The sequence below is a fragment of the Phoenix dactylifera genome, chromosome 9 (genome assembly GCF_051530095.1).
Source record: "Phoenix dactylifera cultivar Ajwa chromosome 9, Ajwa_hap1_PhDact_Kaust_v1.1, whole genome shotgun sequence".
NCBI lineage: Eukaryota > Viridiplantae > Streptophyta > Magnoliopsida > Arecales > Arecaceae > Phoenix > Phoenix dactylifera.
In genome coordinates, this window is record NC_143198.1 from 5,928,453 (window position 1) to 5,943,023 (window position 14,571).

Genomic DNA, 14,571 nt, shown 5'->3' on the forward strand with positions numbered 1-14,571 from the left:
GAGCGGCGGGCGAGTCTGGGTCTTATCTACACGGTAACTGTAACAAGTGGAAAGTTCTAAAGTTCTTTGGATTCTGTTATTTCCAGTGGGATTTTGTGGTCCCAGCTTTTATTTTTTCCCTAACGTTGCTGTCCTCGGCTGTCATCAAATCTTCCATGTAGATATTTTTTTAGCACAAATTTAAGAAACCTTTAGCGTACGCATGAAAACGTCAGGTCATTCTATTAGCATTGGAGTTCACGAATTCTTCCATACAATTCCCAGTCTCCACGTAGACTTATGCTACCGATGCATAAAAAATAATATATAGTTTTTACAATATAATGTCCTACAGTATACAGCCTACGGCAAGGAAAAAAAAAAAAAAGGAAAGAAAAAAAAACTAGAAGAGGAGAAATGTCTCACACATGGATGAAGAGGGTGAGATGGCTTTACAAGAAAAAAGAGATGGATACAAACGAACTACCTCACGGACGATGCATCATGCTTTTTTTTTTTTTTTTAAGTTGTGGAACAAACCAACTCCATTAGAGGGAGTTCCATCATATTTTGACTCTTTAGTTTGCTCTTTAAGATGGATGCGAAAGGATACATGGCAAAAAAGAAAGACCATTCTTTACGATCTCTTCTAGTGCACATACCAGAGGTTTTTTGTTCCTAGTTCAATTGCGATCTAATGATGAGGACATATTAGCCAAAAGTGTTTAAGTCTCATATTTAGATGGACATGTGATTTTCAGTTCCCAAGCTTATGCTTTAATTGAGCATATAAATTTACATAACATGGGGCACACCATTAAATGAAGCCTAATCAAATTACAATTGTTTTTTTTAGTAAAAGCTCAAGGTTGCATATAATATCAGATTACTGAATGTATCCAGTTCAATTAGACAACCATACAGAACCTGAACATAGATAGAAAGTTACAGCATAAGAACAATATGGTGTACATACACATAATGTCCTGAACATCTAAAACACTCCCAGCCTTAACACTTACAGCATCAGCATAGCAGAAAAACATAGCTAGAATTGTGTCGGGTAGGAAGACTTACGAGCATCAGCCATCAAAGTCTGGAATCAAATCACATTTGTTAAATGGCAAGTAAAATGAGGACTAGAAATTAATGTTTTTAATTGAATACAGTAGCAGAGGTTATTTCTTCATCAAGAAACTAACCACTAACATCTAAATTTTACACACAGTTATTTAGAATGAAAACGCTGCAGTAGTATATCCAGTATGTATCCGGGATGAGCAAAAATTGGATTTGGTATTCCTACACGAAGGGTTGGTGGTATAAAATAAACTTCACCGTCCATTTTATCCATAGCAATTCATGAAGAATTTGGTGAGGGTATGGAATAGGGTAGCATTATTCTCACATTTAGATTTCCACAGAGGTGCGTGGAAGACACGTATAGTTGTCTCACTTTCCCGTGGGGCTTATGTCATTAAAATTTGACCATTAAATAGGCCCATCTTTTGGCGTATGGGACCCACGAAGCTTCACTATTTCTTCTAACTCCAAAACTTGGCATTAATGGCTTCATGCCCGTCCCCTTCTCCTCGAGGCATTTGTGTGGTGGTGGGGCCACGAGGAGTAATGAGCAGGTTGGAAACTTTAAACATCTCCATTAATGACTAATATTGACTCGAGGTTTTGTTGGGTTCTACACGGGCTTATCCCATGGTTATCCGTTGGACTCCCATGATGGTCTTGTGAGAACAATAAATGCACACGCTTTGACATCGCCAATCAGTCATTTGAGGCATGAACAGGCTTTAGAGAACGAAAAGAAGCAATTGCATCATTGGGAGATGCTTAAGTAACACGAAAATGCCGCGTAGAAAATATTGCACGGCCAACCGTGCCAAGTTAGATCCTTCCCACATCCCCATCCCCATCCCCATCCCCATCCCCATCCCTAACCCCACACACACACACACGCACAAAAAAAAAAAATTTCTTTTTTTATTTTGTGGTAGATATAGATTTTGTGGACATGGGCAAATCGATCACCTGAGGAGACAAATCATGACACAAGAATTTAAACTATAAAAGACTCATGTTGGTAATGGAGTACTACAAAAATATCACACTACTTAGTGCACAGGACTCAAAAGAGAGATTTTCTTTTCCCCCGCCAGGTAGCCATTTGCCCACTTACTTATTAATATGAGTAAATTATGTGTATCAAATGAGAGTTCTTTCGTGCAATCACTAAATGTTTCTTTTTTCTTTTTTTTCTATAATATCAAGCTGCATATTGAGGTAACCGGCTTATGACATCAAGTCGACTATGGTTCACCAACCAGAGAATTGCTTCTGACTAGCCATACACAAATTTCTTGCAAATACCCTATCACAAAAGTTGGCCTAGATGTTGCTTCTCATTGAGAAAACATAGTGTTGCTGGAAATTGGACCCGGGGGCAATCTTCGGTCGAAGAGAGGGAGCGGATGTGAGTCCTCACGGCGGGGCGGCGGTCCGTCGGCGGGCGGCGTCCTCCGTCGAGGCCGGTCGGTGAGAAGGAGCAGCAGGTTCTCACTGCGGGGTGGCGATCCGTCGGCTGGCGGCGTCCTCTGTCTGGGTGCCTGCACACGAACCGGTGGCCGGATTTTCCGGCGCCGCGCCCTCCGACGGTCAAGTCAGTGAGGGGGGCAAATAGTATGGAGAAGGAAGATAAACAGTGATTTTTTGGGGGTACCAATGTTCCCCTTCCCTCTTGAGAGGCCAAGGCTCCCTTTTATATGCGGGGGTCGGTTTACCTGTGATGTAACAGGGAGAGGCCGTAGTATGGCTCGGCATGTTGTTCAGGTCGGTGCTCGGTCAGGCGAATCATTGCACTGATGTTGGCGGTATGGCCGAGATCAAAGACTTATCATAGTCGACTAGACCCTGCTGGGTCGATTTGCCGTGGAGAGCTGGGGATCCGTAGATGTCAGGAGCCACGCGCATTTATTATGGAGTAAGCCGGAGATCCGCATTAATGGTGGAGTAAGCCGGAGATCCGCATTAATGGTGGAGTAAGCCGGAGATCCGCATTTATTGTTGAGTGTGCCGGAAGATTACAGCGGCCATGCGCAATAAATGCCGGAGGGATGTTAGAGTACGGTCCTCGGACATCGGGGTTTCTCTTAGGTCGGAGGTCTCGGGGTCGGTCGTCTCGTGGCCGAGCGTTCCGAGGTCGGACGCTGACTTCTGCTGTCCGGGGTCGGAGGTTGTACGGCTTCTCTGGGGCATTTATGTCATTTGGGGGGAAACTTTATTCCCCCCAACACTACCCCCCGACTTCCGAGTTCGAGCGGCTTGTGGGGCTCGGACGTGGGAAGTAAAATCTGTCACTAAGGTTGGGGGGAAGGTCTCGCCCGCCCCCTTGTGCTTTCCGGAGTCTTCATGGTGAGATATGCGCCCTTTGGCGTCTCGAGGCTGCTTTATTCGGTGAGCTAATGATGGGGCTCGTATCATCATGCTTCTTGAATCGCCAGGATCATTTTACGGCGGATTAATGAGGGGGGACCTCGAGCTCGTCGAGGCGATGTCTCGATTCCGTAATCGACGCTTCTGGCTCATTAATGAGTGTGCCGTTACGGGGTTTGAAACGGACACGCGGCGCGACCCGAGGTCGGACGCTTTCGATTTCATGTTACTGGATCATAATTCCGAAGAAGTGGAGGCCTCATCGGGGCTCCACGTGTCCCAGATCTTATTAAACGAGGGGAGCGGGGGTTACGTCCGCTCGTTCCTCAAGACGATTTGATTCTGTGGACCCATGATGAGGCCCCGAGATCCGATGGGACAACGCTTCGATTTCGTATCCGATTTATTAAACCGGAGTGAATACGGTGCCTCGGCTTCCGAGGTCGACACGTGGCGCAACTCGGTCGGGGGGATGAGAACCGACCCCGTCGATCTGGGCCGTCAGGGGGGTCCATATAAACCCCACGAGTCTGCCCTAAAGGTCTTGCTTGGCTGCCTCTTATTTTCGTCGTCTTTCCCCCCTGCTTCCTCCCTCAGCTGAATCTTGCTGGTGGTGCCCGGAGCGATTTCCGGCAATGTCCAGTAGGTTTTCTTCCTGTTTTCACTAGGGTTTTCTCTTTTTTCCTCCTCGTCAACTTCCATTTTCTACTCTTAATTTTTGCTCCACTCTTCCGTGAGAATGGGTTCCAGTCCCGAAGAGGTCGGGTCGAGTCTATCGGGAGAGGAGCTGGAATTAATCCGCTCCCGTTTCTTCTTCCAGCCCGGGTTTCGCCTTGAAACCGCAGGGCCGGAAGACAGGGTGACGCAGCCGCCCCCAGGTCGGAGCGCGGTCTACCGCGAGACACTTTGGGCGGGCCTGCGTTTTCCTGCCCATGAGTTCGTGAGCGACTTACTGGCCGAGTACCAGCTCGTCCCGGCGCAGTTGGCTCCGAACTCATGGAGGACCATAATCGGGTTTTTATCCCTGTGCCTCGGGCACGGGATCCCGATTTCGGTAGGCCTTTTTCGTCGGTGTTTTCTGTTAAAGAAAAACCCGGCGGACGTAGGGTGGTTGTACTTCGCCTTTCGAGGCGGTATGTCACTCTTCCGGGGCGCCCCTTCCTCGATCCACGAGTGGAAGAGGAAGTTTTTCTTTCTGGCGTCTGTGGCGCCTTGGGGGTTTGAGCCGAGGTGGGGACACCCACGGCTGAAGGCCCTCAACAGACTCTCCGAGCCCACGGGGAGGGAGCTGAGGATCCTAGACTCTGTGCGAGCCCTCGGGAGGGGCAACGACCTGACCGAGCTCCTGCGGGAGGACGCCCTAGCGAGCGTGGGTCTGAGCTCGGCGCGCCCCGAGGGTAAGGGCGGCTACGTTATTTTCATTCTTTGTCTTTCGCTTTTACTGCTACTGGCCTGACACTTAACAAAATTTTTGATTTCAGATATTCCCCGTATGCCGACCAGTAACACGTCGCTTTTTTCCCGCCTGAGGAGGCGGGAGGCCGAGGCCGGGGGGGCTAATCCCCAGCCTCGGAGGAGGGCGAGGACAGACGGCGCTTCCTCGTCGGCCGGGACGAGTGGCCCCGAGGCGGGGGCCCCTGCGGCCGACCCAAGGCGGGAGCGGGTGGTCAGTGGTGCGGGCCCATCGGCCCCTCCTTGCCCTGCCCCCCTTGCCCGGCGGGGGGAATCGTCCGTGGCCCGGCCGCAGCAGCCAGGACCCGGGCCTGCCCGAGGCCCCGAGGCGAGCGGCTCCGGGACCTCGGGTTCGATCGTGCCGAGCTCTTCCCGAGCTTTCCGAGAAGAGTCGGTTGAGCCGGACTCTTCCATTCCTGAGGGGAGCTCGGCCTTTCAGGACGCCGAGGTCGCACGCTCCATGTTGCGGCGTGCAGTGCTTCCAGCGGACCGGGCCGTGTTCCGGGGGATTTCGCTGGAGGAGGTCGCCGGCAGTGCTTACTGCAGCACGGCCCGGGTAAGTTCCCTTCTTAATTTTCCGGAGTTATTAGCGTGCATACGTGCCTTTCAACTCACAATACCCTCGCTTCTTCTTTTTTTTTTTTTTTTTTTCAACATATTCTCGAGCTCGACACCATGGCGTTCCTCGCCCACGGGTATCGGGAAGAAGTTCGGCAGCTCGGCCAGCAGCTGGAGCTGGCCAAGAAAAGAATCGCCGAGCTAGAAGCGGTGTCGGCCGCGACCGAGGCTCGGTGGGCGGCCACCGAGGCCGAGCGCCTTGCCGTGGTGGGGGCGCTTGAGGAGGAGAAGGCGACTCACGCCATGACCAAGGCAACCATGCGCGGCACGGAGGCGCGCTTGGGGGAGGTCCAGGCCAGGGTCGCGGCCCTCGAGTATGAGGAGAGGGCCCTTCGCCTCCGACTCGAGCAACTTGAGGCCCGGGAGAGGAGGGCTCTCGAACGAGCCGAGCACGCCGTGGAGCTCTTCAAAGAGTCGCAAGAGTTCCGCGACATGTTGGAGGAGGAGACGGTCGACGGTTTCCTTCGAGGCTTCGAGAACTTCCGAGAGCAGGTGCGCCTGTACTGCCCTCAGTACGACTTCTCGACGGTCCGTCCGAGGGAGGACCGGGGCTGGGGGTCCGACGTGCGAGCTCTTCCCACCATCCTGACATCCGAGGCGGGAATATATGAGCAAGACCCCGCCGAGCCTTCGACGGGGGTAGCCGAGGCGGACGGTGTCATGGAGGTGGCTCTGGCGGCCGAGACGGACGCTGTCCCGGAGGTGGTGCCCGAAGCTCCTGCTCCCGACCCCGAGCCTGTTCCGGAGGAAGGTCTTGAGGTCATCAATGTGCCGGACGACCCCCCGGATGTGGCTCCCGCCGCTTAGGACTTAGCATATTTTTCTTTTCTTTTTCATTGTATCCGGGGTCGGCCCTTGAGCGGCCGACTTCCAATTTTGTAATTGGCCTTCCGGCCCTTTGTTAATGAAAAAGTATTTTTGCCATTCCGTGTTCATCTTTCCCTCTGTTGTAGTGACCGAGGCCAGGGCCTTAGCGAACCGCCTCGATGGCCTAGCTTTGCATTTTAATTTCCGGGCTGCTTAACGAAGTTGCCCTTCATCCCGGGCTACGTCTTAGCCTTCTCGGGTTCCAGTCATCCCGACGAAGAGGAGCTCCGAGTCTTGAGTTTTTTAGAAAATTTCTCTAAGTCCTATAGCTCGAATTTGGGAGTCGTGGAGGTCATTGCGTTTAGCCTTTAGGGAAGTCCCAAGGCGTCGAGGTCGGGCCTTAGCCCTTTAACTAAGACCGGACTAGGTCTGTGCGTGCCGCTAATCGGGGAGTTTAGTCGGGTCTCCGAACTTAACTCCAAACCCCTCAGAGGGAGCGCGGGCCAATAGGCAGGTTATTACCGAAGGTTTTCGTAGTTATTGTTCTCGGACTCTGCCGAGGCTTCGGTGAGCAAGGCTGGGGTTTCCAGAGATTGCCTTGGTACCCGTGTTTGGCTGGCACATTCGTGGCCGGGACCACTTTTTCAGCCGGACGTAGGAGTTTACGTCGAAGAGCCGAGTTGGGCACTAATTTATGAAATCCTCTGTACCAGTTTCGGAGACTTGACGAACGGTGCATGCATAATGTAATTAGGAGGTCGATCCTAAGCCGACCCGTTAGAGAGGCCCGACTTTGGGGCGAGATAAGGCTCCAACATTAAGATTCCGCTCAGCAATATGTAAATAAAATTTGACAAGGAGGGCGTCCAGTTGAATGTACCTCTTTCATTCTCAGAGTTATGCTTCGCATGGTGGAGTAGGCTGCTTCCCTTCCTCGTCGACCTGCGGAGTCATTTTTGACTTTAAGGGGGCTCGGGCTTCTCACGGACCCGACAGCACCCGCCGAGGTTGAGAGGGCTTGGGGAGACTTTATTGATTTGCAGCTCTTTGCGAGGTCGGGGGAGTTTGAGACCCTGTGGTCGGACCTCGGGGCACCTCAACTTTGGTCGAGGGGTCTTGTGTCAGGTCGGCGGGTCTGCGGACGCTTTGCTGACCTGTGGTACCTCCCGAAGTCGAGGGAGTCTGATTCTCTACGGTCGACCCTCGGGGCATCCCGACCTTAGTCGAGGGGGCGCTACGGGGGGCCGCGAAGGTACTACCCCGTTGTTGGTGATGAGCGCCACGGGGGGCCGCGAAGGTACTACCCCGTCTTCCCGAAGTGTCGAGGGGTCTGGGTACGCACTGTCGACACTCGGGGCATCTCGACCTTAGTCGAGGGATCGCTCGCTTCGGGGATCGGGGATCGTCGACCGCTCCTGGGGGTCCACTTCGTGGCGCCCCAGGTGGAGCCACCCTTTCCACCCCTCACGGCGCCTTCCCGAGGTCGAGGGAGTCTGGTTCTCTACGGTCGACCCTCGGGGCATCCCGACCTTGGTCGAGGAATCGTTCGTCAGGTCGAGGGGTCTGGGTACGCACTGTCGACCTGCGACGCTTTCCGAGGTCGAGGGAGTCTGGTTCTCTACGGTCGACCCTCGGGGCATCCCGACCTTAGTCGAGGAGGCGCTACGGGGGGCCGCGAAGGTACTACCCCGTTGTTGGTGATGAGCGCCACGGGGGGCCGCGAAGGTACTACCCCGTCTTCCCGAAGCGTCGAGGGGTCTGGGTACGCACTGTCGACACTCGGGGCATCTCGACCTTAGTCGAGGGATCGCTCGCTTCGGGGATCGGGGATCGTCGACCGCTCCTGGGGGTCCACTTCGTGGCGCCCCAGGTGGAGCCACCCTTTCCACCCCTCACGGCGCCTTCCCGAGGTCGAGGGAGTCTGGTTCTCTACGGTCGACCCTCGGGGCATCCCGACCTTAGTCGAGGAGGCGCTACGGGGGGCCGCGAAGGTACTACCCCGTTGTTGGTGATGAGCGCCACGGGGGGCCGCGAAGGTACTACCCCGTCTTCCCGAAGTGTCGAGGGGTCTGGGCACGCACTGTCGACACTCGGGGCATCTCGGCCTTAGTCGAGGAATCCTGCTCCATTCCACGTCTCATCGTCTTGCGATTCTTCCCGAGGTCGAGGGAGTTTGGGACTCTACGGTCGAGCCTCGAGGCATCCCGATTTTGGCCGGGGAATCTGAGGATCACAGACGACCCAATATTAAAAGAGGATTACAGTTATCAAGGTGAGAGAAATATTTGCAGAAAAAGGAGCTGAGTCCATTGTCCTGATTGTTTTGAACCCCTTAGGGTTTCATTGGTAATACATCCGTAGATTCTCGGAGTTCCAGCTTCGTGGGATCAGAGTCCCCTCCAGGGACTTCAATTTGTACGCCCCTGGTCGTTGTACCCGGGCGATTTGATACGGCCCTTCCCAATTTGGGGCGAGCTTTCCTTGCTCGGTCGGTTGAGAAGCCTCGGCTCTCCTGAGGACGAGGTCCCCTACTTTGAAGAGCTTGGGCTTGACTCTGGAGTTGTAGTATTGGGCCGTTCGCTGTTGGTATCTCGCCATGCGAACCCGGGCGACCTCTCTCGTTTCTTTGACAAGGTCCAAGTTGCTCCTTAGCTGGGAAGAGTTGGTGTCGGGGTCGTAATGCTCCACTCTGGGAGAAGGCAGGCCGATCTCCAACGGGATGACGGCCTCAGTGCCGTATACTAGGTTGAAGGGGGTCGGTGATTCCGCTGTAGGGCTCCACCTGAGGCATTTTGAACCTCGCGGGAACCGGCTCGTCCTCGATCTGGCGGGAGAAGGGGGACTTGGTAGTGAACTCAAAGTCCCCTTCCTGTCTTGCCTTCTTGCTGTGGAGTGCCGCGATCTGGCGCTCCAGATGCTCAACTTTTCGGTCAAGCTCCCCCACCCGTGGGATTGTCGCTGTGGTTTGCGCCAGCCCACGGCGGTCCGGGGCTGACTCCGCCTCAGAGAGTTGGGGTCTCCGGTCGAAACCTTCTCCCGGTGACTCTCTCTGGGGAGAAGCTCGTTCTCCATTGTTGGCTCTGGAGGAGCCATGCAAATTTTGGCTGGGGAGAACCGGGCCGTTGGGGAGACACTCCGGCGGGGCCTGGGCCTGCGGGGGAAGTGAGGGTAAAGCCTCCTCGCGCCGTAGGCCTTGAACGACGGCGGCCAGGGCTTGGACTTGCTGCACCAGGGCGTTAAACTGTTCCGGCTGGACCTGAGGAACTGGATCAGCTGGAGTTGGAGAATTCTGGACGGAGTGTCCAGGACTTTGCGGGGGACGCCGGGAGATGTTAGAGGCTCCCTTACTTCTCAACTTCATGACTGCTACTCGGGCCCTTCCTCTAGCGCCAACTGTTGCTGGAAATTGGACCCGGGGGCAATCTTCGGTCGAAGAGAGGGAGCGGATGTGAGTCCTCACGGCGGGGCGGCGGTCCGTCGGCGGGCGGCGTCCTCCGTCGGGGCCGGTCGGTGAGAAGGAGCAGCAGGTTCTCACTGCGGGGTGGCGATCCGTCGGCTGGCGGCGTCCTCTGTCTGGGTGCCTGCACACGAACCGGTGGCCGGGTTTTCCGGCGCCGGCCCTCCGACGGTCAAGTCAGTGAGGGGGGCAAATAGTATGGAGAAGGAAGATAAACAGTGATTTTTTGGGGGTACCAATGTTCCCCTTCCCTCTTGAGAGGCCATGGCTCCCTTTTATATGCGGGGGTCGGTTTACCTGTGATGTAACAGGGAGAGGCCGTAGTATGGCTCGGCATGTTGTTCAGGTCGGTGCTCGGTCAGGCGAATCATTGCACTGATGTTGGCGGTATGGCCGAGATCAGAGACTTATCATAGTCGACTAGACCCTGCTGGGTCGATTTGCCGTGGAGAGCTGGGGATCCGTAGATGTCAGGAGCCACGCGCATTTATTATGGAGTAAGCCGGAGATCCGCATTAATGGTGGAGTAAGCCGGAGATCCGCATTAATGGTGGAGTAAGCCGGAGATCCGCATTTATTGTTGAGTGTGCCGGAAGATTATAGCGGCCATGCGCAATAAATGCCGGAGGGATGTTAGAGTACGGTCCTCGGACATCGGGGTTTCTCTTAGGTCGGAGGTCTCGGGGTCGGTCGTCTCGTGGCCGAGCGTTCCGAGGTCGGACGCTGACTTCTGCTGTCCGGGGTCGGAGGTTGTACAGCTTCTCTGGGGCATTTATGTCATTTGGGGGGAAACTTTATTCCCCCCAACACATAGTCACATGGAAGAATAAAGGGTAATAGAAACGGATGTTGTGGGAAAGATTATTGAAGAGATTAAGTAAACTTGAACTAGTATTTGGCAACCTTGCACCATTACCTTGCGTTATGCTAAAACTGCCTTCATAAATAGGAGAGTAGCACAGCCAGCAAACCAAATCTAAACTCAGAAAACTCATGATAGGAGGTACTTTACTTAATATTCTAATCATAAGAAAGGATATGTAATCTTGCTGATGGCAAAATTCTGACAACAAACTCACTCAGGTGCAGGCCTTCCATCAATGCATGGATTAATGCGTTCATGGGCGATAAATATGACCGACTGTCCAGCTTAATTGCTCTAACCATTCCAATCATTATACTTCATGGTCCCCCTTTTTCTCACAAGTTTCTTTCCATGCTCACGAGGTTACCACTTACCAGTTGGCTAGTTTAGCATTGAGGGTCTGTTTGGTTGAGAAAAAAAAAATCAAAATATTTTTTAAAAAATAATTTAAAAAAATATAATATCTGAAAAAAATAGTTTTAGTATATTTAGTTGACTATACAATATTGGTATATTGCAGAGTAGCTTATGTTTGGTTGAACATTTACTTTTTTGAAAAAATTGTGTGAAATACTTATTATACTCTTAATAAAGAAAAAGATCATATCTATAGATTTTGATGGTTTAAAGATAGTTTTTTTAAAAAAAAGAAATCCAATATTCAATAGATTGAAAAATATTTTTCAATGTCTCTCATAAAATTTTTTTTATGAAACATAGAAATTTTATTCTTATGGAAATGCTACTTTTCCATCTCTCTCTTTTAGAAATTGCAATCAAACAAAAGATCTTTGACCACACTTTCTCCTCTCTCTTTTTCCACGAACGAGATGAGTCCTAAGGAGAAAATATATATTTAACATAGTCAAAGAAAATACTCTCTTTGTTGCAGTACCGTAGGTTATGGTTTGCATGCTCGTTTATCTTAAGACTACCACTTTGCCCAGCACTATTAGAAGACTGATGGCTATTTTTGCTCAATTATTAAGCGAGATCTCATATTTCTTATTTTATATCTAATTTGTGGTTTATGCATCGTCGCATTCTCCACCATTCTCTCTTGTTTCTTATTTTATATTTAATTTACTTATCATTTGTTTCTTTATTTGCATCTTATTTATTATGTGAATTCTAGTTAGTAACATGATACTTGAATTAACCAATGTCAAATTGGTGCATCTCTCCGTTCTCTTGACGTATCAGGCCTGTCATGTGTTAACCTTTTCGACCTGCTTGTATGATTAGAACTTCTTTTTACTTGGAACCTGTTTGATTACAAGGAGCTAAGTCACTTATATAGCCAAAACCGGCACTAGAGTTTGTGCAGCTGCTCGATTGCATATTTGACTGGTGCATTAGGTTAATTTACAGTATTTTTCATTGATTATAACTAGCTAAGACCTATCTAATATGATTTTCTATTGTTTTTGCATCCTTGATTCATGCAGGGAGGAGGATTTCAATCAATTAAAGTTATGTCAAACTAAATGGAGAAAGTTGCTCACCATAACGAATGCAACCGTGCCACATATATTTACACAGGGTGTGCCGTCCCGTCCACTTAACCGATGTCACGGAAGCAGGGAACGTACCATTTCATGTTGTCATGAAGCAGTAATCAGGTAGACCTTATAGTGAAGACTATAGCATTACAACGAGTTGTTATAATATAAACACATAAATAGAACAATAATTCTTAATTACAATATAAACAACTAACTATTAGGAGAAAGAAAAGCGAAAAATTTATATTTTTATCTTATCATATTTGATAATTTCAGAGATTATATATATTAGTATACAGACTTTAAATAAAAAAATAACATATATTAATACAGAACCCTACTATAACTTATTATAATTTATTATATAATTTATAAAAATATATTAATAAAAATTAGTATAAGTTAATATTATGAGCTTATATAAACTGTTATATGCTTTCTGAAATATAAGAATTCTATAATTTAAAACCTTGCTGGCTTCACGGGGATTCTGTTAGCGAGAGAGAAGAACAAAAAGTGAGGACAAGCTTTCCCAGTTTGAAATAAATGTAGAAAGAGAGAGAAGTTGATCAGTCCGAGGACGTTTCGAGAGACGTTGAAATCATGCATTGAATATGTTTAAGAGCGAGCTATAAAGTTGATGTAACGTGAGTAGATGTTGAAATCACACCAGGCGATGAAAGCCTTATAAAAGTAGGCATAAACGACTGAGCCCAGGATAACCGAGTGGGGCCACAGAAGAAGAGGATATGGATAAAATCGATCGTAGATACATAACACATAATTATTTCTATCCATATCGAATTTTCTTCTAGCAGAATGGAGGCTTAATAAGAGCTGCTATGTAGAGATGGACTTGTCTCTTTCTTTTTTTTAAGCAAAAAAAAAAAAAGACGGCCTTAAGTGTATAAAAGGAGGGGGGGGGGGGGGGAATAAAAGATCCGTAGGCCCAATACGAAATTGCGTTTATCTGATTGAAACAAACAGGTTGCCATAGGTGTCCCCTCTCATTTCACCAGCACCAAGCCATAAAACATCCCCAGTGGAAGAAGAATTCAAGCCCGATGAATATTCGTCGACCCAAAAAACATCTCTGCCCTCCAAGAAAGTGCGTCACCTAATTATCTGATAAGCATACTAAAGGCCATGACCTGTTCTCACCATCACTTTGTCAGGAAGACGAGATTGGAAATTTCGCTGCAGAAATCCCTGCAAAAATTTCAAAGGTAAGGATGCCCTACATTAAATTATGGGTTTCGGTAGACAAAAATGTATCGAGTCTTTCTATTTGCCTACGAAATGTTCTTACCATGAAACAATGGTAAGTTTTGTAGGATATTATTTGGATAGTACCAGGCACTGTTTTGGATCTTGTGGGACGGAACTATCCTAGTTTGCCCATAGAATGGAATGTATTGTTGTCCAGTTCTGTCTCAACACTTAGAATCAAAATATTCTAAAATGTGCTGATTGGGATGCTGAAATAATGGCAAAACAGTCTTGTCCTAATGCTTAGGATAGTATTTGGTCCTAATATCTTGCAAGACATCCTACCAAGATTTGAGATTATGGTTGTCACAACTTAGGACCTCACCCAAAAAGATTATATAATAAGATTTCTATAAGTGCACATTTTGGTAACGGGAAGGAAAGAAATGCACATTTCTATAAGTGCATTTCTAGAGTATATTTGAGAAATCCAATAAGATTAAACTGGATTTCATAGAGGAGTCGAGTCTGTTAGCCTATTCAGCCCCTTTTTAAAAAAAAAAAAAAAAAAAATCATCCTAGTCGTGGCCTAAAATTTAGACCTTCAATGTGATTTGGAATTAGGTTGATATGGGCCTTACTTAAATACATTATGCAATCCATGATCTCACAGAAAATTCAACTCCAAACAAGCCCTAAAGAGGAAAAAAACATATATATATTTTTTTAATTGTTTAAGGAGCATGTACTTTGCAACAGTTGGTGGAGTTTTGATCTTGTTTGGAATAGCATCCTTTTTTTCCTTTGGTATAATTTTTTTTGAATAGATTTTATTGTGGTGGTGGAAGGCTCTAAAAAATTAAAAAAAAAAAACTTTTTTTTGATTTTTAAATGCATATTTGAAAATAAATATAATAAAATATAATTTTAAATAATTAAATTATATTAAATATAACAAAAATAAATATAAACTGAATATACGGAATCAAAATTAGAGACAAAATGATGGAATATGATTTTGGTGAATTAGAACTATTGAATTTTGAAATTGGTGGAGATGGTTAGAATCGGAGAGAGCATATTTCTCTACCAAAAGAGGGAGAGTATCCCCTAATGGTTTAGATTTGAAACTAGTTGTTGGATCGATTAGAATACAGAAATAATAGTTCATTTAGCTCACAAATAAAAGATAAGATATTGTTTTAGATATATTTGTTAAAAATCCATTAATA